Genomic DNA, 9,368 nt, shown 5'->3' with positions numbered 1-9,368 from the left:
GAGAGAGAGAGAGAGAGAGAGAGAGAGAGAGAGAGAGAGAGAGAACACCTTGTGGTACTCCATATTGTAATTTGCTGTTGGGTATGGAAATGGAGCCCCACCCTAAGCATTCTCTACCCCCATTCTGATAGGCCCAGCATCATATCTCAGGGGCTCTACCCATTGAACCACACTCCCAGCCCCTTATTGGGGGATTCTAGGCAGGGGCTCTACCACTGAGCTATACCTCCAGTCCCCTCACAGGTGAATTTGGGGCAAGTGTCCTACAGCTGACCTACATCCTACCTAGAGTCCTGTAAGTCTCCATGATTTTGAGGTAGGGGATCTGCACAAAACACTTCGGCAGAGCCACTTGAAGATTCAAGAGGCTTCCTTTGGCTCTTTCAAAGGCTTCAGCCCAGGGCTGTTGGCTTTAACCCTAGAAGTCCCATGGTGAGACAGAACCTCTTGGCTCCAGGAAGACATGGCAAGTGAGGCTGCTTCTATCGTGGGAACCAGGAAGTAGACACACAGATTCACACACACACACACACACACACACACACACACACACACTCCTTGGACAGTAGGCCATACCCTTCAAAGTCATCTACCCCCCAGCTACCCACGTCCTCTCATCAAGGCTCTATGAGCTATGGTTCCCACCCCTACCCCTACACCATATGAATCCAGTAATGGGGCAATCCACCGATGCTGCCTTCAGCCCCTTCGTGACCCCATCATCTAAAAGCTTTGCCATTGAGACAAGGTTGCCTAGAGCCCACCTTGACATTGAACTACATCTTGAAGAATCTTGACTCTGGTCCTCCGTCTCCAGAGTGAGGGGTTACATCTGGTTTGTTGGGTGCTGGGGTGGAACTGAGGCTCCTTCATGCACTGTGAGCATCCTACCCGCTGAGTGGCACCCCAGCTCTTACCCGCTGAGTGGCAGGCACCCCAGCTCCTACCCGCTGAGTGGCACCCCAGCTCCCACCTCTGAACACTGCATTGAGGACCCAAGCCTTCAACACAGAGACCTTTCAGGTGGTGTGTAAGATCCAAACCACACCATGGTCGTGGAGTGCGGTCACGGGGACTAGAGCGAAGGGGTGATGGGCCGAGGAGGGTTTCTGGTGTCGGGAGATGTATCTGTGAGTGGTATGCTCATGGGTGAGGCTCATGTCCCAGTGAGATATGGCTCCTACCTAGGCCTACCTCTGTGCTTGATTCTTGGTGGTGATCATGGTAGTGGTACGCAGAAGTGATCTGGACACTGGCCTGCTCAAGCCGGAACTCCCTATTTAGGAAGGGTTACAAGTATTCAACCAGATAGGCAGGTGTGGTGGCACACTTTTTTTTTTTTAAAGATTTATATATACACGAGTCCACTGTAGCTGTCTTCGGCATAACAGAAGAGGGCATCAGATCCCATTACAGATGGTTGTGAGCCACCATGTGGTTGCTGGGAATTGAACTCAGGACCTCTGGAAGAGCAGTCAGTGCACTTAACCACTGAGCCATTTCTCCAGCCCCTACTCCCACCCTACCCCCATCAACTATTTCATAGAGTTAGTTCTACACTAGGAACTCTGGACAATATATAGGTNGTTGTGAGCCACCATGTGGTTGCTGGGAATTGAACTCAGGACCTCTGGAAGAGCAGTCAGTGCTCTTAACTGCTGAGCCATCTCTCCAGCCCTAGTACACACCTTAAATTCCAGAACTTGTGGGGCAGAGGCAGGTGGATCTTTGAGTTCAAAGTCAACCTGATCTACAGAGTGAGTTCCAGGACAGAGAAACCCTGACAAGAAAAATTCATAAAAAATATTGTTTCCGATAGCACAGAGGCCTCATTGAGGCTTAGGGACTGTGTGGAAGGTGATTTTTGATTTCCTGCCCAGTGTGCCCAGCATGCCCAGCGTGCCCAGCGTGCCCAGCCTAGAGTGGCCTGGGACTGAAGGAGCTGCATGCCTGAGCTGCCGACGCAGCCGTGTGATAGGAACTTGGCAATGCCGAGATGAAAAGTCACATTTGTGGTTCACGAGAGGCAGGGGCAGGTGGATGGGTGTGGTCAGCTGCCCCGCGACTGGCGGTTCTGGGAGAGACGGAGGGTCCGGGGCAGACAGGGAAGCTCATCTCGAAGTTTCAGCCGTCCGTCCGAGCAGCAGAAACAGCCTGCCCTCCTTTTGGAGGGTCAACGGGATGTCCGACTGGGCAGCAACAGAAGAAGTAACCGAGAGCTGAATCCTCCAGGCTCTGCCGCCTGTGCCTCCCGTGTGGAGGAAGGCTGGGCTGGGATCCGGCCTGGCAGTTACATCATGGGAAGCTTTCCAAGCTTCATGAAGGAAGGTTCTGGAGACTGCACAAAGCAGGTGGCAGACGAGGATGTGGGACAAGGGAGCTGGGCTCACCCAAGTCGCTCCCATCTGCCTCCTGAGGGTTCCAGGATCTGAGGAGAGCTGACCTGGAGTGACCCAGCCCTCACAAGTAGCCCCAGACTAAGGATTTCCTTCCCCTGGGAGATGAAGGGGTGTGGACTCTCTGTTTTGTAAAGGGACTCTCTCTTTCCCTTTTTCTCTCTTCCCTACTTGTGTGCGTGTGTGTGTGTGTGTGTGTGTGTGTGTGTGTAGTAACACACACAAAGGTCACAGGACAACTTTACAAGTTCTCTCTTCTCATCTTTATGTTGGTTCTGGGGACTGAACACAGGGCACCGGGCTTGTGTGTAAGCACCTTTACACAGAAAACTCCCTTCCCCAAGAGGCCTCTCCCTTGTTTTGTCTCCACCAGAATTAGGAACACTCATGGCCTTATCTGCATCAAAGAGGCTGCAGGGGTAGAAGAAACCCAGACCTGGCTGGGTATGGTATGGCAATGCCTGCAATTGCAGCAGGGGTGGAGGCTGGAGGATTGAGAGTTCAAGGTTTCCCTCAGCTACATTGAGAATTTGAACTAGTGCTGTACTCAGGATTGGAAGCATTGGCCTTGCATGCATCAGGCCTTGTGCTGGAAAGAAACCTCTGCAGCCAGCCCAGAAAACCAACCAACCAACCAACCAACCAACCAACCAACCAACCAACCAACCAACCAACAAACCAACTAACCAACCAATCAACAAACAAACAAACCAACTAAACAACCAACCAACCAACAAACAAACAAACCAACTAACCAACTAACCAACCAACCAACCAACCAACCAACCAACCAACCAACCAACCATCCAAGCCCCAGCTCAGGGTGGAGAGAGGGTTGTAGAGGACCTGGGTTTCATTCCAAGAACCCCAGTCCCAGAGGATCCAGGACCTCCTCTTGCCTCTGTGGGTACCAGATACACAGGGGCTCACACATAGGAAAGCACAGAGCTTCAGATGGTCCTTTTCAAATCTATGTTCTAAGTCAGCCTACAACCTCATGCCCTATAGACTGCTGACATCCCAAACCCAGGGTGGCCTGGCTCTGTCTGGGGCTGCGATGGAAGGGTTAGGAGTCAGGAACCAAACAGTCTCACCACAGGTCTCAAGGTGGAGAGGGACATGCTGGTATTTTCTTTATCATCTCTCTTCTACTCTCTCAGCCAATGGGTCCCCACTTCCTGTCTCTTCCTCCATGTCCACCTCAGACCCCCAGTTTCCCACAGTTCATACCTTGTTCTGTGTCTGCAGCATGGTTGGTCAAGTCCAAGCCCCATTTCCCAGAGGACCACAGAATTTGTGAGTGCCCATGACTGTGAGCATGTGTGTGTGCATGCGTGTGCATGTGCTTGTGTGTGTTGCTCAAACTTTCCTGTGGCTCCCCAGCCTGCTATTCCAGCTGCTTCCTAAGATGGCCCCTGCCTGAACGTTTCCTAGAGACGGAGCAGCCGAAGGGCTCCCGAGAACTTCCTCTCCACTGAACTCCTCCCTTGTAGCCAGGCCCTTTCAGAAATCGAGTTGAGACTGCATGGGATGGGATGGGGATGCAGCTCAGCTGTCGAATGTTTGCCTACTGCTTGCCGGGCATGCCAAAGCTCAGCGTTCTCTCCATCCATCCCAGGGTTACACTAACTCTGAGTGGTGTGAGCGTGTGCCTCTAACCCCAGTGCTCACCAGTTGGAGGCAGGAGGATCAGAAGCTAAAGGTCATGGTTGGCTATCAAAACACAATAAAACAAAGGCCATGTTATTCCAGTGATAATGAGATGGGAGCCAGAAATAGGTGGATCCCTGGGAGGTTAGGGCCAGCAGCCTGGCCTGGCCTTCATGGTAAGTTTCCGGGCCAATGAGGAGCCCTGTCTCAAACAGGTGATGGACAGCACCTGAAGACCAACCCTCCGAGTTGTCCTGACCTCCACACACCAGCACTGTGCATGGCTGCCCCTGCATGCACGAATGCACCCACAAGAACAGACACAACAGATTAAAGACATGACCTGCTTAGTGTCTTGGCTGGGGATACATATGGTCACGCAAGGACAGAATGTCCACACCAGCTTCCCTGGCCCACACACTCATCATCGAGGTAGCAAGGCCTGGCGGCAGGAATTTCTGACCAGTTCCTGAGCAAACGCAGGCACTCAGATGGGAGGCCATGGTGGTCACAGTTCCTGTGTCAGCCCCATTAGGCCTCTTCCTTCAGGCCTGTGCCAACTGGTCTGGCCTAGAGGTCTGGACACGCTGAGTATGCATCTGTAAAGCCATGAGAGGCTGTATGCCCAAAAGGACCCATGAGTGTTGGGCCACGTCCTGGCTCTGGAGCCTGCCAAAGGTCTTAAAGAAGGAACTTTTAACTCCTAGGCCTGGGCTGGAGAGATGGCTCAGCACTGACTGCTCTTCCAAAGGTCCTGAGTTCAAATCCCAGCAGCCACATGGTGGCTCATAACCATTCGTAATGAGATCTGATGCCCTTTCCTGGGGTGTCTGAAGACAGTACTTACATATAATAAATAAATTAAAAAACAAAACAAAACCCTTCTAGGTCCGTTTCTTGCTCTCTGAGACGATGATGTGGTGAGCACGTGGCTGGATGTGGTGGCACACGCCTGTAATACCAGCATGTGGGAGATTGAAGCAGGGTTCTGGGTTCCATTCCTAATAGCCTATAAGATGGCTGGTGGCTCTCAGCATGCGATTCCTCCTCTCAGTGCCAGTGTGAGCAGGCAGAGAAGCTCCCTTTCAGCTGTTATGAGCCGGGGCTATTAGTGAACATATGTTAATTAAACAGCCACATGATTCTTCCTAGTCCTCCAGCTGGCAAGGCCTCAAGTACTGTGGACACTGCTACTTTTAACTTATCATCCATTCATTCATCCATCCATTCATTCATTCATTCATTCATTTGTATTTATTGAGAAGAGAAAACCTAGTGCCTCTCCAATGGTAAGGGCCTCTACCACTGAGCCACACCCCCAGCCCTCACTGGGGGATTCTAGGCAGGGCCTCTACCACTGAGCCACACCCCCAGCCCCTCACTGGGGGACTCTAGGCAGGGGCTCTACCACTGAGCCACGCCCCAGCCCCTCACTGGGGGATTCTAGGCAGGGGCTCTACCACTGAGCCACACCCTAGCCCCTCACTGGGGGATTCTAGGCAGGGACTCTACCACTGAGCCACACCCCCAGCCCCTCACTGGGGGATTCTAGGCAGGGGCTCTACCACTGGGCCACACCCCAGCCCCTCACTGGGGGATTCTAGGCAGGGCCTCTACCACTGAGCTACACCCCCAGCCCCTCACTGGGGGATTGTAGGCAGGGGCTCTACCACTGAGCCACACCCCCAATTTCCTCACTGGGGGATTGTAGGCAGGGGCTCTACCACTGAGCCACACCCCCAGCCCCTCACTGGGGGATTGTAGGCAGGGGCTCTACCACTGAGCCACACCCCCAACCCCTCATTGGGGGATTGTAGGCAGGGGCTCTACCATTGAGCCATGCCCCTAACCTCTCATTGAGGATTCTAGGCAGGGACTCTACAGATAAACTATATACCTCATTGTTTTCTACTTTTTATTCTGAGACAGGGTCTAACTAACTTGCTCAAGTTCATTCTATGGTCCAGGCGGGCCTTGAACTTGCAATCTTTTTTCCTCAGCCTCTCAAGAAGCTGGAATGCAGGCCTGGGTTACCAAGTACTCTGATTTCTTTTTATTTGGAAGAGTCGATAGGGAAAAGGGAGAGGGAGGGACAGACATTTGTGGGTCTGTGGGTTTTTTTTTTTTTTTGGTTTCTCAAGACAGGGTTTCTCTGTATAGCCCTGGCTGTCCTGGAACTCACTTTGTAGACCAGGCTGGCCTCGAACTCAGAAATCCGCCTGTCTCTGCCTCCCAAGTGCTGGGATTATAGGTGAGCGCCACCACGCCCGGCTGGGGCTGTGGTTTTATTAAGCTCATCTGGCATTATCCCCAGTGCATTGGTGAAGACTGCTTAAAACGAAACCACTTTAGAGACTGTGATGTTGACATAAGTTTTACTGCGGTCAGCTTTTGTGAGACGTGTTAGGCTGAGATGAACCACCACAGGGCAGGACAAGTTTGATCTGGGTGAAGGTGATGAATTACACCTGAGTTTCAAACACCTTATGACAGACCTAAAGATGGAAGCCAAGGTAGCTGATGCATTTGTCATTAACATTCAACCACTTAGGATAGGCACGCAGAACATACTGCCTTCTCCATCCTATCAGAGGTCCAGTTCTGAAGGCTGGGAGCACGGAGTCTGGCAGCACTGGCAGTGCTCAGGATGCCTAGTACGTATTGCTGCTGGGGCCCAGGGCTGTGGCAGAGGCACGTGCCAACAGTGGCTGTCCACATGTGGGCTACACTTCACTTGCCAGAGACAGGTCTACTAACTTTTTCCTTAAAAAAAAAAAATTGTGTGTGTGTGTGTGTGTGTGTGTGTGTGTGTGTGTGTGTGGTGTGCATGTGGAGGTTAATGGACAAGCTTAATTGTAGAACAGTTGGTTCTCTTTTACCATGTGGTTCCAGGGGACTTAACCCAGGTTATCAGCAAGCATTCTTACTGATTTTCTCAACTCCCACTGGCTGTTTAAGATAGGCTCTCTCTCCCCCCCTTTTCCCCTTTCCTTTCTTTTCCTTTCTTTTTTCCTTTCCTTTCCTTTCCTTTCCTTTCCTTTCCTTTCCTTTCCTTTCCTTTCCTTTCCTTTCCTTTCCTTTCTCCTTTCCTTTCCTTTTTCCTTTCCTTTTTCCTTTTTTTTCTCTTTTAGACAGGGTTTCAGCTATCCTAGGACTCACTCTGTAGACCAGGCTGGCCTCGAACTCAGAAATCTGCCTGCCTCTGCCTCCCGAGTGTTGGGATTAATTGAAGGCGTGCACCACCACGCCCGGCTAAGATAGGCTTTCATTCCATAGTCCAAACTGACCTAGAACTTGTGGTAATCCTCTTGCCTCAGTCTGGGAGTACACAGTGCCTGCCAGGGCAATTGCTTCTACTCCATCTGTTCTGAGACAAGCGCAGACTTCCGTGTCTGCAGAAGCCCAGCAGCTTCTGAGATTGGCAGGCGTGGGCTCTGGGGGTGGGGGTGGGGGTGGGGGCGAAATGCCCCCACCTTCCAGCCGAGGTCCAGAGTAGGCAAAGGGGCTGAAAACCACACCTTGTGACTGGACTAAACCCCACAGTTGGCTCATATCATAGCGGTGACGGAGGGCAGCCACATGTAAATTTGGAACCTTGGGGGCTCCGTGAAGTCTGCACTTTCAGACCCAGCAGAGGCACGGGTCAGAAAACCTTACTTCATAGATGGGAAAGCACATGCCCAGAGAGGTCTGGTCACTCGCTGAAGGTCACTTGCAGTTGGTAGGGCTGGGATGGGAACAGAGGCAGCCTGGCCATAGGGCTGACATCCTCACACCACATGCCGTGCTCTCTAGTGTGTAACCCAGGCAGCTGCTAGTAGGACAGGAGGGAAGTGGGTGGCCTTTCTTGCAGTGGACATGAAGGCCTCCCAGCTGGCCACTGGTTTCCACTGGCTAAGAATGATGAGGAGTTGCAGAGGCCTGGGTGGTGTTTCTGGCTCTCAGAGCAGAGCTGTCCATAGCTCATCTGGCTAGGTGCCAATGCTACTCTCAACCTGTCACATGCTGGGCTGAGGGAGTGTTCAGGAACCTGGACATGCTGGCCTGACTCCTTGCCAGATAAACTGAGCAACTCAGCCAGTTCCTCCATAAACCCAAGACACTATGGCTGAAAGTCAGTCATGTGTGCCTCTGTGGTCACAGCCCTGGGCACACATGGCACCTCCTTCATCCCTAGATACTCCCTGTTGTACATGGAGCTGCTCCAGCTGCATGGCAGGGCCCACAGGACACAGATCTGTCCCAGGCTGGGGGGCGTTAGGCCTGGAACTTAGGCTCTTTCTCTCTGGAGCAAGGCTTGCTTGTTGGCCTGTTTCTCTTGCCCTAGTCTGGTGCAAACTCCCAAGCAGAGGGCGCCTCCCCTGCAGCCTGGATGGATGCCTGAGTCGGGGTCTAATCTCTGTAGCCACCGCTGACCTGGATTTTGTGACCCTGCTGCCTTGGCAGTGCTGGGATGACAGATGGGTGCCACCGTCTGGCCGAGACACGGGTTTTGACAGGGAAGAGCTGGGCTACTTTGGGTGGAGAGGGCAGCAGGGTTTCTGCACAGTTGGGGGGCCTGACATAAGGGTTTGGGATCGCTGTGTGAGGGTACGGCCCTGAAGGGCTTTAAGACCATCTAAAGTTCATGTCCCAGTGTCCTTACTCCCTGTCTGACTCTGAGCACTCAAGATGCTGAAGCAAGGACACGGTGGGTCCTCCAGAGCAAATTCTGGCTTTCCCCAGGATCTTCCAGTACACAGTGTGATAATACAGGAGCTTGCATTTTGTGTTACCATGTCTGTGAAGGAATCTGGATGACTGAGCAGCCGTCCGGCTGGTGTGGGTTACATGGTGATGGCCACTTATAAAGGCGAACTAGAGCTAAGAAAATGGTCCATCCAGCAGCCGTAACTCAACAACCAAAGTCACAACGAAGGGACGACGGGATGTTGATCTTGGAGATTATTCAGGGTCAGGGTAAATACAGGTGAGATGAAAGTTCTGGCTGGGAAGGTGTGTGCGGGCCTGGGCCTAGGATTGCAGCCAATGCAGGTAGCATGGCTGTCCAGTGTATTTGCAAAAGAGACTCATGAAAGTATTCACTCAAACAATGACAAAACAACAATCTGCATGGGGCAAGACCCTGAGAGGGGGGTCTGGGGACTGAGCGCCACGGTGTGCCTTGGGTCTTGGACCTCCCAAACTGCGAGCTCTGCTCTCTGTGGACCTGCACGGACCCCCCACTTCTGGCCTGCCCTTCGCTGCTCCCCCTAGCTATGCCTGTTCAAGAGACCCCCGGACACCCCTTATATGGGAACAGAACAGGAAGGACATGCCTCC

Source organism: Mus pahari, chromosome 19 (assembly GCF_900095145.1).
Source record: "Mus pahari chromosome 19, PAHARI_EIJ_v1.1, whole genome shotgun sequence".
Classification (NCBI taxonomy): Eukaryota; Metazoa; Chordata; class Mammalia; order Rodentia; family Muridae; genus Mus; species Mus pahari.
The sequence above is the reverse complement of the archived record's forward strand: the minus strand, read 5'-3'. Positions refer to the sequence as shown.